Genomic DNA, 18896 nt, shown 5'->3' with positions numbered 1-18896 from the left:
TTAAAAAGGTGTAAGGGGCCACCGAGAGTCAAGGTGGGAATCTTATTTTTAAGTTAACATCAGGTCTTGCACCAGATTCCAATTTTTGGTTATAACATCTCTAAATCATACGTCCAATCTGAAGTGCAGTTCCAGGGGGAATTCTGTTACCCTAAAATGATTAAGAATTTGGATTCTAGTGGTCCAAGCCAGGTCCATACTGTCTTTATACTATGTAAATGTGTGAATGACCATCCTCAAACTGGAGTGGGGGGAGTGATAATGAAAGAGGAGAACATTTTTTCCTCTTCGCATCAGTGGGGAAAATTCCATGCCTCCTTTTTTCCTTCTTGTAATAGGCTGCTGCAACATTAAGGAAAGATGCTGAGGTGTTGCTTTTACTGAGGTATTGGATGGTTTATAGCCTCAGTGATTAGAGTATTGATAAGAGAAATACACTTTTACCTTACTTGTTATATAAGATTTATGTAACTAGATATTTTTCATTTAACAATGTTGGAGTCTAAGTGCATCTTGAAAATCAGTGATTTTCTGAGATTTCCTCAAATTTTGTAATCTAAATTATTAGTATTGTATCTAGAAATCTCTAGAAGAATCTATAAAAGACAAATTTTATTCTTAAAGATGGAGTGTTGAAATGGGTTATGAGTTCTGATTGTGGTGGTGTTTATGTTTGTATTTAACTGGGAAGAGATAGACATAATCTATGGGCAGGACATAATCTATGGACTTTATTGATCACACAGGCATAATGAGATCACCAACATTTGCTAAGACCTTGGGAGTTAGCTGAGGACCCGTAGTACCGCATATATACAAGGAAGAATGTCGTGATGCTCTTTTACAGGCTGAGAGTGGAAAGAAATAGAAAGAGCTTTGTATATATCGGAAGTTTCTAACCTGGGTAATTGAGAGGTGGGGACAGGAAGAGAAACAGGCTTAGCAAGAAAGATTAGCTTGTAGATTAGGATAGATGGTCTCTGAGATAGCTGTGAGGTACCCCATCATGAGGTAGCTTCTCAGAATCTAGATGTGTACCTCAGATGGCATCTATACTTGATGGGTAGTGTTGGGGTTGGGATTCATTTGCTTTGTTTGGATGGGGTCACCTATGGGAGGGGATGGACACTGGAATAAGACATGCAGTGAGATTCTTGTATCAGAGTTGTTTTTAAACAGAGGCAGGTACTGAAGGAAGAGGGAAAATATACCAGGAAATTGGGGTGTAGTCCTGACCAGAAGCAACTAATCGCATGTTTTCAGTTTGGGGGTTTGCATATTCTGTGCTTTCTTCTTCTAATAGATTTTTCCCCATAAAACTATGGGGTGGGTGATTGAGTCACTCTCTCCAGCTCAGCTAGAATGTTGTTTCCTTCTTAATGAGGCCTTCAGCAACCACCTCACTTAAAGCCACAATATCCCCGTATGTACACTCCCTTTCCCCCTGCCCTGCATTATCTTTCTGACGTACTCTAAGTTTAACGCAATGCTTTATTTAATGTCAGTACTCATGCACTGGAATTGTAAGTTCCATGTGGATGGAGATTTTTGTTGACTTTGTGTTTTGGGACCTATGAGATCGCCTAGCACATGGTAGAGGCTGCAAAAGTACTTGTTGAGAGAATGAGTGGGGTGATGGGGAGCTAAATACACAAGTCTCATTGAGCAATCCCTGGAGAGTGCGGAATGACTCACTTTTGGTGAGAGAGTAGGAAAGACTGTACTCGAAAATTTGATAGCAGGGAATTTAAGGCCATGTTCTGAGACTAGAAGATGTTTAAAGAAGACAAATGGCGAAATCATTTGTCTTTCAGAGAGGATAATTTAGAATATTAATGGGGCTGCTGATAAGTTAGTCAAGAAAATTAAGAATGTGCTTGCAGTGTTTGTGTGGTGGAGACTGATGAGGGGAACGGGCGGGAGGGATGGCAGCGCGTCCGGAGGCGTGCAGTTGTGCTGACGCGGTGCTATCTCGGCACTCGAGGCTGCTGTGGACGACAGGTCAACCCTGGCTTCAGGAGCACGTGGAGAACTCTCACTAATGCAGAGAAATTAGGGATTAGAACAGAAAAACTACCTGAGTTTAGAAAATGAGGAGAATGAATAGTTTAAAGTTAGAAAGTTGGAAGTGAAGTAGTTTCAGAAAACAAAAACTTTCAAATACTATAACATTTTAAAAATAATTTCAGGCTATGTAGAAACATATGGAAAATTCAGATGAACATAAATTTTTAATTGCAGAATTTTAAAAGAATACAAAGTAGTTGTGGGAAGACCTTGGATCTTCAGAAGGCCCAATCAGCTCATGGATGTCTTTGAAGTGCACTTTCCCCTTGAGAAGTTTCCTGGGTTTTTGGACTGAGCTCAAAGGGCTTTGCAAGGTCATAGGGCAGGACTTTCCAAGGTGTCTTAGTTATTTGCTCCTTGCTGAGATAAAATACCCACTACCCAAAGGTAACAGGGGAAAGGTTTATTGTAACTCACTGTTCGTATAAGTTTCGGTCCATAGTTGGCTGGCTCCAAGGCAGGATGACATGCCAGAGGGGCATCACAGGGGAGGAACGGTTCATGGCAGGTAGAACATAGAAAACTAGCAAAGCAGCAAAGCAACACTGGCAGGTGACAACAGCAGCCCTCTTCTTGTACCTTATGTTCTATCCGAGCTACATGCCCTTAGGCGGGGTAGAACTCACATCCAGGGTGGACTTTCTGATTACATCAAACCAATCAGTGGACTACTTTAGTAACACACCCTTAATTCAAGCATCACACACTTAATCCCAGCATCACACACTCTAGCATCACATGCTTAATCCCAGCATCACACACTCTAGCATCACACGCTTAATCCCAGCATCCCACACTCTAGCATCACACGCTTAATCCCAGCATCACACACTCTAGCATCACACACTTAATCCCAGCATCACACACTCTAGCATCACACACCCAGATCCAGCCACCTCTGAAAAGCCCCTCCTATGACCACACGAAGCTTTGAGGGGACATCCAGACAGAAGCTATAACACAGGGTTATAGGCCTGCAATTGTGATGTGAAGTCCAAGAGGCAGATGCTCATCTTCTTTGTGTGCTGTTCAATGGTGAGTGTAACAACATAATGCATATTTCACAGTTTATGTTCTAAAGCACAAATGACTGCATTCTCTCCATTTCTTTTCTGGCAGGAAAATTTTAAATAATTGAACATTATCTTATCTCTCTAAGTCAGGCTTCATTTTTAATTTAGTCAGTAAGTACAGACCTCAACAGTGAGGCTAACACAGGACCTTCCTTAACTAGAGGAGGCATCTGCTGTCTCCCCCTCTTTTCTCCTCTTAAGGCTCAAAGCTCTTTTCCTATTTTCTTGTAGTGTCACTCCGGGTTCTTTAGTTGCAAGCAAAAATATCAATTCTGGCTCATTCCTAACAGAAAGGAAATTTTAGGAAGATGGTGTTAATATACAGGGCTGAGAAATGGCCCAATAATTAGGCCTGGAGCAGACAGGAAGTCAGCAGTTCCAGGTGGTCTTGGTAGCAGAAGTGTCTGTACCACTCTGCTCATGCTGAGGTCTCAAATTAATTTTCTCCAGCTGCTTTCAGTTTTTGTGTCACGTAGCTCATGCTTCACGTTTTAGAATATAAACATTTGTTTTGTCTAGCTTGGCTAAAGGGAAGACAAAGACTCCTTTTTTACTCTGGGGTTTTTTACTTGTTTGTTGGTTTTTTGAGGCAGGGTCTTGCTATGTAGCCCAGGCTGGCCTTGAACTCACTGTGTAGCTCAGGCTGGCCTCAAACATGCATCGATTTTCCTGCCTCAGCCTCCCAAGTGCTGGGATTATAGATGTGCACTACCATGCTGGGCCAAAGCTTCTAATAAACATTTCTGCAAATCTGTTCCAATGGGGAAGAGGTAACCCTCCCCAGAGAAACTGAAGTGCATGAAGTGGACGAGGGGCAGTGGAAAGTGGCCAGTATCCAAAAGAGCTGTGGACTATGACGGCCCTAAAAGATCAGAAAACTGCTGTCTTCACAGGTGGCCACAGCACTCCAATTTCTGTGCTCCGTATTTTGTCTTGGACACCTCCAGCCTCTTGACGCTTTCTTCCATAGTTTATGAGAGTGCCAGTAGATAATTAGTTGGCTCTTTTTTGGTGTGTTCTGTGATGAAATTACGGCACCTCACAGCTCTCATATGCTAATCTGCAGGTGAATAAAAATAAGGGAAGTTATTAAACTTCTAGTGACCTTGAGCTCCCATACCAAATAGTTTTAAAGTTGTTGCCTTATTGGAATATTTTCATCACTTTGTTTCTCAGTGGAAATCTGGTTTTAGCTTAATCCACATTCAAGAAGAGTTTTCCTACTATGAGAGGTGTTCTTGTTAGTTTTTTCTGTAAGAACACTGTGTAACAAATATTTCCCCAAATCTCATTTGCTTATAACATTTCTTTCTCACTCATGCTTTGAGGTCCACCAGCTCTGCTGGGCTCTGCTGGTGGGTAGCTGAGACTGGCTGAACTTGGCTCCAGATTGCTAGTTGGATTCAGATGTGGTCTGAATATACCCTTGTTCTGGGACCAATGGCGCATTAAGGCATACTCTTCCCATGGTGGACACAGCCGTGTGCGGGGAACGGTGAAGCTTGCCAGACTTCTAAGGTCCTTACTATGTAGCTGACATGTGTCATTACTATCCACCCCCCACTTGCCAAAGCAAGTCAGGTGACCCCGCCCGGTATCAGAGAAGCCAATATCCTCCCTATCCAGAATTTCCCTCCCAGGCTGGCTCAGCTGTCTTTTGCAGTGAAGGATTTTGATTATCTTTATGAAACCTTTGGTTGACAGCTAGGTTATCATGCTCAAGGTTTGTGAAACCAGGGAAGAAAGCTAGCTCTTTCACAGAATGCCATGTGTGTCTGTGTGTGTATGAATGTGGAACATTTTGTTCTTCTATAGTCCCCAGATATACACATTGAAAATAAAATAACATTTTAAATAAAAAGTTATCTGGCAGTGCCCATAGAAATAAAACTAAATGTTCAAGCACAAATGATATAAAAGGAAGTCATAAACATTGTCATGTTTATTCCTGAAATGGTCTCCATCTTGACCAACACTGGAAGTATGTAGGCAGAATATGAAGTTGGTATCATAGTAATTTATTCTTTTTTTTTTTTTTTTTTTTTTGTACAGGGAATCGAACTCACAACCTTGCGCTTGCCAGGAAGGTGCTGTGCCACTGAGCTAAATTCCCAACCCCCGTAGTAATTTATTCTAACATACTTTCTAAGCACTGTATATATACTGGCTAGTCTCAAAATTTACTCCACATTGTAGGACATAGAATGCTGTCTTAAGTTTATTTCTATCCTGGGGTTGAATATGTTACCTCTCCTATCCTCCTTATTAGTGGTATGATTTCCCTGAGTATCATTTCTTTTAACCTACAAAATGGAAATAACAATATTATTAATAGTAACAATGTCCACACTAGTGCAAAATAATACTGCTATATGGTATTTCTCCAAAGATAAATGATTTTTCAAGAAAAACAGTTTGTGAATATAGCTTGTTGTTATCTATGTGTAAGGAAATAACTGGGGCATCGTAGAGTTATAGGTTGAACAAAATTGTGGCAAACCAAGCACCTCAACAGTTGACTGCACACAGGAATGTGGACTATTTTATGATGTTTTAGTTTCCTATTACTGTAATAAAGTACCACAAACTTGGTGGCTTAAAATAACAGAAAGTGATTCCCGTACAATTCTGGAAGTTAGGTGTCCAAAATCGAGGCGTTAGAAGGCCGTGCTCTCTCCGAATGCCCCACAGGAGACTTCCTTTCCTGCTCTTTGTCTCTTGGTGCCTCCTGAAACCTTTGGTGTTCCTTAGCTTGTAGCTGTATCATCCCAGCCATAGCCTCTATCCTCCCTTCTTCCATGTGTGTGTCTATGATTTTCCAAACTACCCTCCCCTTATAAGGGCATCTGTTATTAACCTGAGCTCTAATCTAATTCAGTAGGACCTCATCTTAATTGGATTACACCTGTTAAGACCCTCTTTCCAAATAAGGTGACATTCATGGGTGTGAAGGGTTAGGATTTAAGCATATCTGTTCAGAGGACATAATTCAACCAATTACAGATGTATATCAGACAGAAGAGATAAGGAGATAATCTTCTTAGTTGAAAGATGTTATTAGTGGATCAGCAATAAACTGAAGTTTATCACTGTTTACTGTTTTTTGACTGGAGACAAAGAAGTATAAGTTCCTAAATATTTTCTAAACAACAAAAAAGTGCTATATACCAGGTTTGGAAGTATCAGACCAAATGACCAGGAAAGGTCATGTACTTTTCATGGTTTTCAAACAATAATGGAATCAATGCAGGTAGATATCAAAAATAGATTTAGGGGCAGTAGATTCATTGACAAAGGACTTTAAATTATTGGGCAGTGTGCTAATCAAGAATATCAGTACATAAAATCATTGAAATTAGCAGGTTAGAATATTTCTCTATTTAGAAAAGAAAGGGATCAAGACATAGATATTTCAGAAAGAGAGGAGGCTATACATAAGTAATGTTGCCATCTTATGTATTATATGAACTGATAGGTTTTCAAAGTGTGGGATATTTATATCCATAGGTAAAAGGAAACAGAGCTATTTTAGATGATACCTTCAGTAAGCTGAAATGTTACTATGGTTTGACTTACCCACTGAGAAGTACCTGTATGATTGCTAACTCATGAATTTCTTAGGAAGTTCAGCAGGCAATTTCATTCTTCTGACCTGGTCCAGTTCACCCCTCCTTAGGCAACCTCGTGGTCCCCCGCTCCCGGGATGTCACCATATTGATGCCAAACTTAGTGTGGACACGTGATTGGCATAGCGCACTGCAGCCCACTCCTGGACCCAAGCGATCCTCCCGCCTCAGCCTCCAGAGTAGCTGGGACTACAGGCGCGCACCACCACAGCCGGCGGCAATTTCATTCTTTAGCCTAACTAACAGTAAAATATTTTAAATAAATTGCAATAGAGATTATTTCAGAGCTTTTCTTTATCTGAAAAGCTATTACAAATTTATCACTCATAGTCTTGGTTCATCTGAAGATGGTGTTTTAGAATACCAGTGTAGGGTATACTGGCAAACATCTTTGTAAAGCCTCATCTACACGTACTCTACATTCATAGACTAGTAGACACTGATGATAAAGTTAATACTGCATTTGCACAGTGAGTTTTTAGAAATTTGGGATTTCACAGGAAGGTGTTAATGTGACAAATCTAGGAGTTTGCTTTGGTTGCAATAATGGTTAAATTTTATGTGTAACTTGAGTAGTATATGTTGCCCAGTTGTCTAGTAAGTCAGGAGTGTAGAAGTGTTTGTGAAAATATTTTGTAGAGGTGCTAAATACCTACAATTAGATGACTAAGTAAAAGAAGTTGCCTATGTAATATGGGTGAACCTGATCCAGCCAGGTGAAGCTTTAAGAGCAGAAGCTGAGTGTTCCAGAGAAGGAGTTCTGCCTCAGGACTCACAAATCCTGCCTGCTTTTGCAGCTGCTCCCCGCCCTACAAATCCTCAGCTTCTGCACAGTGAAGAAAAAAGAGTAACAGAGTGAAGAGACAGCCTACAGGGCAGGAGAAAGCTCTTCTTCCAATAGTCCTATTTTTCCAGGATTATTACCTAGAACGTACAAAGCATGCAAAAAACTCAACACCAGTGTATGACTGTTTTAACAATCATTTTGCCTATTCATGAAGATGGAAGTTCTTTCTGTATTCTAGTGTGTTCTTCAGTTTCTGTCTTCAGTTCTGCAATTTTCATTGTAGAGATTTTTTATCTATTTGATTAAGTTGATTACTAGGTTTATTTCTTTGATGCTACAGTGAATAGAGTTATATTTCTGATTTCTTTCTCAGCTAGTTCATTACTGGTGTATAGAAACACTATTGATTTTTAATATTGATTTTGTATCCTGCTACTTTGCTGAATTTATCACCTGTGAAAGTCTTTTGGTGGAGTCTTGTCTTAGTTATTTTCTCACTGCTGGGATGAAATCCCCAACACCAACAAGTGAAAGGTGGAGAAACAGTTCGTAGTGTGCAGGCCGGAAGCTGCAAGCCTTCCTTCTTTTCCTTTTTATTTCATCCAGGCTACAACCCTATTGGTTGGTGCCACTCACACCCAGGGGTAAGTCCAGAACTGTGCTAAACCAATCAGTGAACTATTCCAGAAACACACACCCATGACCCAGTGACTCCGAGAAGCCCCTACTAATGGGCAGATGAGGCTTTAGGGGGATATCTAGATGTGAGCTATAACAAGCCTTTAAGGTCTTCTAACTATAAAATCCTATCATCTGCAAATAAATATAATCTGATTTTTCCTTTTCCCACTTTTAAACATCTATTTTGTTTATTTCATTTGTCTACATGCTTTGGCTAAATTGTCAGGTGTACCTTGAATAGGAGTGGACAATGGACGTACCTATCTTGTTCCTTATTTGAAAGGAAATGCTTTCAGTTTTTTCCCATTCAGAATGCTGTTGGATGTGAGTTTGACATACATTGTTTTTACTATACTGAAGCACGATTTTTCAATACCCAGTTTCTTTAGGACTTATATAATGGAGGGATGCTAAATTTTGTTAAGGTTTTTTTTTCTGTATCAATTAAAATGATCATGTGATTTTAATTCTTGGGTCTCTTTATGTGGTAAGTTATGGTGATTACTTTGTGTAATCTGAGCCATCCTTGCCCCTGGAGTGAAATCAGTAATCATGGCGCGTGATTTTTTTAATGTGTTGTTGAATTTGGCTTGCAAGTATTTTATTCAGGAGTTTTGCCCTGATGTTGGTTTGTAGTTTACATATGTCCATGTCCTACTTAGGGATGAGGGTGATGTTGGCCTTATAGGATGAGTTTGGAAGCATTCTGCGGTGGATTGACTAAAGGTTAACTTGTGACACTCAGCTGAGCTGAACCAGCATGGTGCTGGATGTGCATGGCTCACCTGAGGATTGTTGCCAACAGCACAGGAAGAGAGCTAGAAGGGAAGATGGTGTGCTGTTGATGCTCTTGGAGAAGCTTGTCATGCTCGTTTTCCTGATAGGAACTCACCTGTTCTCATCTTTGGAGCAGCTTGGGTCCTCACTGTTGCTGGAGATGGCGGAGGTTTTCTTTGGGGGAGCTCTGGTCCTTACCTTGAGTGTCACTTCCTGGCTCCAGTGCAGATCCCTCAGCCTGCTGGCACAGATCTTTCATCCAGCTGGCACAGACTTTCTAGCTTCCACCACTGACCTTTGGGCCTTCCCAGTGTGGATCCTTGGTATAGACTTGCATGAGACATTGTTATGGGCTCTAGGTCTTCAGCTGAACTCATGCAGGACATTGCCATGGGATCCAGGCCCTCAGCTGGATTCTTTGGGTAGCTAGTGTGTGGACAGATATCCTGTACTCTTCTGCATTTGATTATTTAGGTGAATTTTATAAAATAGTCCTATAAATTATATGTCCTGTGTTAAATCCTTTCCCTTGTAAACCCTGACTACAGCACCTTCCTTTCATTTTTATTCATGGAATAGTTTGAGGAGTATTGGTGTTCTGCATTAAAGGTCTGGCAAAATCTAGCAATGAACTCGTTTGGGCCAGAGTTTTTCTTTGTTGGGAAACTTTTTATCACTGCTTCAGTCTCATTGCTTGTTACTGATCTACTTAGGTTTTAAAAATATACTCTTGCTTCAATTTTGGTAGGCTACCTGTGTCTAGAAATCTACTAGAATGTAGGTTTTCCCCTAATAACCACCTGGGTTTCTGTGATGTCTGTTGTCAACGTCCTCATTTCATGTCGAATTGTAATGACTGAGTGTTCTGCCTCTTTGCTTAGACTGACTAAGAGTTTATCTTTTCAAAGAATGAACTCTTTAGTTTTGATCCTTTGTAATTTTCTTTTAATATCTATTTCATTGATTTTTGCTCTGACATTTATTATTTCTTTTCTTATATTGGTCTTAATTTATTCCTGTTTTTCCAAGACCTTGTGATGTTTCACTAGGTTATTTATTTGAGATCTCACTGACCTTTAAAAAATTTTAATGTTTTTATTTTATGGAAAAAAGTAAAACAAAATTTCATAACAAAATAATAGGAGAGTAACCATAGCTAATACATTGTACATTGTTATCTTTAAAGTAGCTATTTGGAGTACAAGATATGGGCATAAAAAATTCTCCAAATGATATGAGCACAAACTTCCTTTTCAAGAACTAAGAGACACTAGTAGTAACTAACTTGCACCTTTTCTTTTTTCCTTCCTTCCTTTCCTCTTTCCTAGTTTCCTTTTTCTTTTGAACATTTTCTTCTCATTTCACAATATGTATTGTACATTTTAGACTTTATTTACTCTTTCAGTTTCTCACACCAGGGAGACAATATGATATTTACATATGTTAGTCTGATTTATTTCACTTATGAGTATGGTCTCAAGTTGCATCAATTTACCTATAAAAGTCTCCAGTTTATCCTTCAAGTTTATGGTCCACTGTACAAGAAGATTACATCTTTTTTATCCATTCCTCAGTTGATGGACATTTGGGTTGTTTCTAAGATACAGCTATTACAAATTTTGCTGCTATAAACATAAGTGCACATGTATTACTGTGGTATGATGTTTTTAATTTTTCTGGAAAGATACACAGAAGGGAAATAGCTAGGCTGAATGAGACCTCTAATTGTAGCTTCTTGAGAAATCTCCTTATTGATTTCCATAGTAGTTGCACCAGTCTGCACTCCTACCAACAGTGGAGAAGGGTTCTTTTTTCCCCACAGCCCCTCCAGCATTTGTTATTGGTTGATTTCTTCATGATAGCCATTCTTTCTGGGGTGACATGGAATCTCACTGTGTTAATTTGCATCTGTTGAATGACCAATGATGTTGAACATTTTTTCCTATATTTATTTCCCGTTTATATGTCTTTATCTGAGAAGTATGTATTCATCTCAGATGCCCTTGTAATTTGGGGGTCTAAGTTTTTCAATTCTTTATATGTTCTAGCTATAAGTCTTTTATCTGAAGGACAATTGGTTAAAATTTTTTCCCACTCTGTGTGTTGTCTTTTTACTCTTGGTGATTTTTGTTTGTTTGTTTGTTTTTCGTTTTTATTCTGGTACCAGGAATCAAACTCACGACATTGTGCTTGCCAGGCAGGCACTTTGCCACTGAGCTAAATCCCCAGCCCCCTCTTGGTGATTTATTTTGATGTGCAAAATCTTTTTAATAAGATGAGATCCCAGTTGTTCATTCTTTGAAGTATTTCCTGTGAAGTCTGGGTTTTATTCATGAACTCTCTGCCTATGCCTATGTCTTCAAAATTTTTACCTACTTTCTTTTCTGGTAGATTTAGTGTTCCTGTTTTAAAATTCATATCTTTGATCCATTTTAACTTTAGTTTAGTGTATGGTAATAGACATGGTAATAGACATGGGTCTAGTTTTAGAGATCTCATTGACTTTTTGACATAGGCATTCGTAGGTATAAACATCCATTCCAATAGCTTTACACTCAGTTGTTGACAAGTTATGAGTCTTCAGAGGAGTAACAATGCTTTGTTGTTCATAATTCTTGTGTACATAAGGGCTTTCTGAATGGAACCCAAATTGCACTGAAAATCATGAGATCTATGCATTTGTTGGGATGGACATCTTTTTCATTTTATTTTTGAGCCTTCTTTTGAGAGGAGAAAACAAACCACAGTAACAATGACAGCAAAATAAAGAGATAAGACACAAAAATCCTCAACAAGATAATGGCAAGCACAATGAAATGTATCATAAAAATATCATTCATCATGATCAAATAGGCTTCATCCCAGGGATGCAAGGATGGTTCAACATATGCAAATCAGTAGATATAGACAAAAGTATGGACCAAAATCATGTGATCATCTCATTAGAAGAAGAAAAAGCCTTTGACAAAATCCAACATCCATTCATAATAAAAAATCTGAAAAAAATAGGTATAGAAAGACCTTATTTCAGTATGATAAAAGTTATTTATGACAAACCAATGGCCCACATAATATTAAATGGGTAAAAACTGAAATCTTTCCTCCTAAAATCAGGAAGAAGATAAGAATATCCACTATCAACACTCCTATTCAATATAGTACTGGAAATAATAGTCAGAGCAGTTCAGCAAGAGAAAAAGACATCAAATTATTGTTATTTACAAAAACATGATCCTCTATGTAGCAGACCCCAAAAATTACACCAAAAGACTCCTGGAATTGACATCCAAAGTCAGTAATGTAGCAGGATACAAAATCAACACACAAAAATAACACTAAGGGCCATCAAATAGGATTGTAGTGCTCCTGTGCACCAACGATGAGCCCAAGAGAACAAAATTAGGAAAACAACACCACTCATAATAAGATCAAGAAAAATGAAATACTTTGGAATTAACCTAACCAAGAAGTGGAAGACCTCTACAACAAAAATGGTAGCCCTGAAAAAAAGGAGACTGAAGAGGACTTCAGAAAATGGAAATCAATTCCTGTTCCTGGATAGGCAGAACCAATGTTGTAAAAATATTCATATTTCCCAAACTGATATATAGATTTAGTACAATCCTAATCAAAATACTAACAGTATCCTTCAAAGAATTGCAGAAACAACCCTAAAATTCTTGGAACCAGATAAGACCTAGAATAGCAAAAGCAGTTTTGGGAATAAGAGTGAAGCAGGAGGCATCACAATCCTTGACTTCAGGTTATATTACAAAGCTATAGTGAGAAAAACAGCGTGACACTTGTACACACAAAAAATAGAGGAATGGAACAGAGTAGAGGGTGCAGAAATAACCCCAGGCTCATTCAACCATCTGATATTTGACAAAGGTGTCAAAAATGTATGCTGGAGGAATGATAACCTCTTTAATAAATGATGTTGGGAAAATTGAATATCTACATGCAGAAGATTGAGTCTAGACCCATATCTCTCACTATGCAGTAAACTGAAGTCAAAATGGATCAAATATCTAAATTTTAAAACAGAAACAATCCACTAGAAGATAATAAAAGTAAAACTTCTGAAGGCATAAATCTAGGCAAAGACTTGCTGAACAGAGCCTCAGTTGCATTAGAAATAACACTAAGGGCCATCAAATAGGATCTTATCAAGTTAAAAAAGAACTGCACAGTAGATGAAACAATTAACAGAGTGAAGGGAAAACCTACAGAATGGGATTTTTTGCCAGCTTCACCTTTGACTATTATCTAGACTATATAAAGGACTCAAAACATTACACCTCCAAAATAAAAAGACTCAATCATAAAATAGGTGATTGAAATGAAAAGACACCCCTCAGAAGAAGTACAATGACCAATAGATACATGAAACAAAATGCTCAACATCACCATTAGATATTAGAGAAATGCAAATTAAAACAACATTGAGATTCTGTGTAATTCCAAGAGGAACGGGTATCCTGAAGAAATCAAATAATAAATGCTGGTGAGACTTCAGGAAACAAGGAATTCTTCCACATGGTTGGCAGGAACCACTATGGAAACCACTATGGAAATCAGTACACAGATTCTTTAAAGAACAATGCATGGGAATTCCATTGGCCCAGCTCTTCCCCTTCTGGGTATCTTCCTGAATGAAGAAAAGACATCAAATTACTGTGATACATGCATGCCCATGTTTATAGTACATAATTCACAGTAACAAAATCTTGGAAATGTTTTATAAGTCCATTGACAGATGAATGTATAAAGAAAATACCATATTTATACACAATAATGTACCACTCTGCCAAAAAGAGTGATAAACTTGAGTCATTTGTAGGAAAATGGGTGTACCTTAAGGTCATACGTAATATTCAGAGATTTAAATCAAACACACAAAAACTTAAATGGCACATGGTTTCTTTTATATGAGAAACCCCAAATTTAAATGAAAAGCAAATTAAAAGATAGATAATATATGTATAGGAACATAGATTTTTCCTCAAAAGGAAGTGGACAAAGAGATGAAGGAAGCAGGGCAGGTAGAGAAGGAAAGGGAGTAAAAAAAGAATTAAGATGAGTGACGTGTAAGGACCAATTTCTCATAAGGAAAGATCATCACATACTGCAAACATGTGCTAATGGAAAATAAAAACTGCAGAAAAAGAAATACAATAAAAACAATTAAAATAATGACACTACCACCATTATAAATAGAAAGTAAGGCAGTATTGTGAATATAAACTACAAAGCTAAAAATTAGTAAAGGTTAAAAGTGATAATTTAAACATGGGAGAGGAGGGACAGGGAGAATGCAAGAAGGAAGATTCCAAAAAGAAAAGGGAAGATGAGGAAGTGAAGAAGAAGCAAGAGACTCAAGATCCAATTAAGGAGTAAAAATGAATGCAATTCAATAAAAATAACAGAGAAAACCAACAAACAAGAAAAAGAAAAGGCAAAAAGTAAATCAATGGGAGAAAGAAGAAGATGCCTAAGAAGGAGAAGCAGGAGGAGAAAGAGAAAAATGAATCAAAAAAATCCTCCACACTGAGGTGTTTGGATGGTGTGGTTGATGAGCGTGGAGTGAGCTTGAATAAGAAATGCCCCGCTGATCGATTTAGCGCATTCCTGGGCCCATCTGAACAATGGATTTACTGAAGAGGGAAGACTCACTCTGGGTGTGGGCGGTACCAGCCGATGGGCTTGTGGCCCGGATGGAATAAAAAGGGAAAGGAGCAGGAAGTGGCACTTCTGTTTCTTTGGGAGAGCTCGAGTCTTCACCGTTGCCTTTGGAGAACCATCTCCAGCCTTGCAGCGCAGATTCTCAGCCTCACAGCACAGACTCTTCAGCATTCCAGTGCAGACCCGTTAGCCTTTCAGGGCAGTCTCTCCATCTTCCTGGTAGGGACTCACATGGAACTCTGCAGTGAGCTCTGGGCCTCTGACTTTGACTGGATCTTGTGGATCTCCAGTAGGCAGACACCCCTTTTGCATTTTTCCATACCTGACTCTGCAGAAGGCCATGGAAGCCTACCTTGTATATCTCTATATCTATATCTATCTATATGTATCCCTATATCATTTATTTATTTACTTTATTTATTCCTCTAGTGAATGCTAACTGATAAAGATGGGTTAAGTTTCTCTCCAGACCTGTAGTTATTAGTAAGGAGGAAGGACAGTGAGACTCAACTGGAGCCTGTTGGATTTGTACACCCCTGTAACTGGGTGTTGCTGTTTGAATGCTTAGCTCTGCCTGGGTTTTACTACTTGGCAGGGTTAGTCCATGGTATGCTACCTACCTTAGGGCTGTATTCACTCCAGAGGCTTCTAGTGTTTGTGTCCTTCAGTTCACCTGGGCTGCTGCCATCCCCATCTAGCTTAGGGCTGGTGAGGTGCCCCAGTTACTCTAGAGGCCTCTTGTCTGTGCTCATGGATATGTGGCAATTATCCTAGCAGACACATATCCCGATCATGTTGGCACTTATCTTCAACTGAGATTCTACTACTATATGGACCCTGTGGCTATAGGTAGAGTGGGCTGTTCACCCATCACACCCTGTCTTTCTTCAGTGGATCATTCACCTACACACACAGCCTGAGTTTCACAATTGCTTTCCCTTTCTTCACATAATTCTAGAGATCCTCTAGAGTCCAAGTGAGCCCTCATCTTTATAACATAAATGCTAATCTGTTGGTTTTAGATTTTGAAATATTAAGATTCAAATTCTTCATCATAGAAACAGGCTTCATAAAATTGTCATATTTAAACTACTTGCTTCATCTTTAAATAAGGATATTAAGACCCAATCAGTAGTAAAATGCTTGCTGAGCATGTACAGGGTCCTAGATTTGATCCCCAGGGCTGCAAATAAAATAATATTATAAAAAGTCAGGTGTCTTGGTTACGTTTCTCTTGTCACTGAGACAAAATACCTGACACACAGAATTAAGGAAGGAAAGGTTTATTTAGCTCACAGTGTGTGGAGATTTCAGTCTATACTTGGCTGGTTCCAAGGCAAGGGGGCACATGGCAGAGGGCAACCGTTCATGGTGGCAGAAGACAGCAAGAGCATCAAGAGAAAAAGGGAGAAGCGGCAGCAAGCAGCCACTTTCTCTCCCTTACATATGCAAACTATCTGCCCCAGGGTGGGGGTAGCTCTCATACCTATAATCCCAGCATTGAATAATGGATCAGCCATAAACTCTAAAAACCAACACCATGACTGGATGAGGCTTTGGGGGGACATCTAGACACAAACCATAACATCAGGGTATTAACACCTTATTTACCATACTTTGCTCATAGATAATTGTTACATAAAATATGTATTCCAGGTCCTTAATATAATCCCTGGTATATAGCAAGTTTTAACAATTACTGTCTATTTCTAGCCTGTGTTAATTTTTTTCTGACATCGAACTATTACGGCATGTTTTTATTGGTCCCACTCATTTAATAAATTCTTCTGCTTCTCCTTGGTAATTGGCCATTCTTTTTTTGGGGGAGGGGGGCATTTCCAGTACTGGGAACTGAACTCATGACCTTGTGCTTGCCAGGCAGGCACTGTGCCGCTGAGCTAAATCCCCAGCTCCTGGCCATTCTTTCTTTTGCATAAGTCTTATTTTGCCCTAAATGCTGTATTTTGTAGGGCTAGGGACCATGCTTTGCATTCCTTTATGTTTCTCTCATTACCTAAAGCAGCACTTTGTAGCACCGATTGCCTCCCCTTCTGTATCCTTCATGCTGTTATGACTGTGCTTTTGCCTCAGCTCTTTCATTCTCAAGCTATCATTTTTTCCATTCTTTTGGTCTTAGCCCTAGGTTTTCAATGACTTATTCAGCAGGTTTGTATTAAGAATCTACAACATACTAGAGATATACCCTACTCTGGAGATATATTTTGAACTAAAACTAACACATTTTTGACTTGTGGAACTTATAGTCTTAGAGAAAAACTGACATTTGTCAAATACTCACAGAAACAAATACACATGGTCCTATGAGAGAACTGACATATTATCAAATAATCACACAATGTTATGTGACATGATGAGAAACTGTAATAGGGAAATTTGACAGGAATATTTGACACCTGAAGAATGAATAAAATTCGTCTGGGTGAAGACATAATGGAGGAGCATGGTATGGCAGAGAAGGTGGTAGGTATGATAAAGGGCAGAGCTGGGTTCTACAATTCGGGAAGTGGGCCTAGGAATAGACAAGGCCAGGGGTGGGTGGTGACAGGGACAACCACCTTTCTGACCATCTACTTTACACAAATCGTGATCTTGCTTTCTGGCATTATAATCTGAAAAACTGTCACTCTCAAATTTTATCTTAGAAGTATCTATTTGGAGAATGTACTCTGTCTTGGTTACTTTTCTCTCATTGCTGAGACAAAATACCCAACACTCCAAATTAAGGGAGGAAAGGTTTATTTAGCTCACAGTTTATGATGGTTTCAGTCTATAATCAGCTGGCACCAAGGCAGGTGGCAGGGCACAAGGGCAACAGTCAAAGGCAGCAGAAGACAGCAAAGCAGCAAGAGCAAAAGGGGGTGGGGAGAAAGCCTCTTTCCCTCCTTGTATTTTATGTCAGCTATCTGCCTATGCCCACACTATCTCTGTGCCCTCCTCTTGCACAAGCTGAAGATGTTCACGAAGTAAGGACCCTGGCTCCCTGCTGAGTCAGTTTAAAGTTTGAGCTTATAAACTTCTCAAGCTGACACAATGAACAACATCCTAGAGCAGTAAGGGCATGTCCTTTTCACCCCAGGATGTAGAACTGCTGAGTCACTTAGTTAAGTGGCTAGACTCCTCAAGTTGACACAAGTATCAACCATAACAATCCACCCCTTCTCAACTTGGCAATCAGCAACATTTCTTTAAACCAGTTTCCAGATACAAAGACATTATTCTTACCATTTCACAACTAGAACATTATAGCACAGGTTTAACAATTCCTAAGAGCCAATATTAAGTCTATCAATATTATATTACATTAGAACCATGACATTTTGCTCCCCCAAAGACTCATGCACATCCCTTTATGCAAAAGGCATTTAGTCCATCTGCAAGAGTTGCCAAAGTCTTAATAATTTCAGCATTGCTGAAGAGTCCAAGTCCCAAGTCTCCTCTGAGATGTAAGGCAAACTCTTAGTTGTAAGTCCCTGTACAAATGAAAAGTTAAACACTTCCAGCATTCAATAGCATAAAATAAGCATTTTCATTCCAAAAGTTACAAACAGGGCAATAAAAAGAAATGGGACCAAAGCAAGTCCAAAATCCACCAGGGCAAACACTAAGTCCTGTAGTTCCATGTCCAGCATCTGAAGCAATCTGTGGCACATTGTGAACTCCAAAAAGTTTGTGTGACTCCACCCCTAAGGCACCTCTGGTAGTTACAGCTCCCGTGGTTTCTCTCTTAGGCCCACTTTGCTCCCTCCTCGAAGCTTTCCTTAGATGATCCACGGTCCTGGCTTTTCCAAGCTTCTGGGGTCTCCACTGAACTTTCAGCTTCTCACTCACAGCTTCACACACTGACATCTCAGGGGCACACTGCTTGGCCTCCCAGGCCTTCTTCTGAAATCTTGGTGGAAGCCCCTTAACCTCAGAACTCTTATATTCTCCATGTGCCTAAAACCAGTGCCATGTGGATGGTGCCAAGGTCTGCTGCCACCAGACTTGCTTCTGTCTTGGCTGTAGAGATTGAGTGCCTGGATTGCTGGGCACTCTGAATCCAGTTTTCAGGAACAAATTTTCTATGCTGCCACTATTGTGGACCTTTGTGTGGCTGCTGCTGCCATTCTGGAACACAATACTCTGTGGCTTTCTCCTCAAAATAGTCTTTTACTTTTGTGGTTTTGAGGCTGCAAAGGG

Source organism: Chinchilla lanigera, unplaced genomic scaffold, assembly GCF_000276665.1.
Source record: "Chinchilla lanigera isolate Chin_1 unplaced genomic scaffold, ChiLan1.0 scaffold00040, whole genome shotgun sequence".
Taxonomy (NCBI): Eukaryota; Metazoa; Chordata; class Mammalia; order Rodentia; family Chinchillidae; genus Chinchilla; species Chinchilla lanigera.
The sequence above is the reverse complement of the archived record's forward strand: the minus strand, read 5'-3'. Positions refer to the sequence as shown.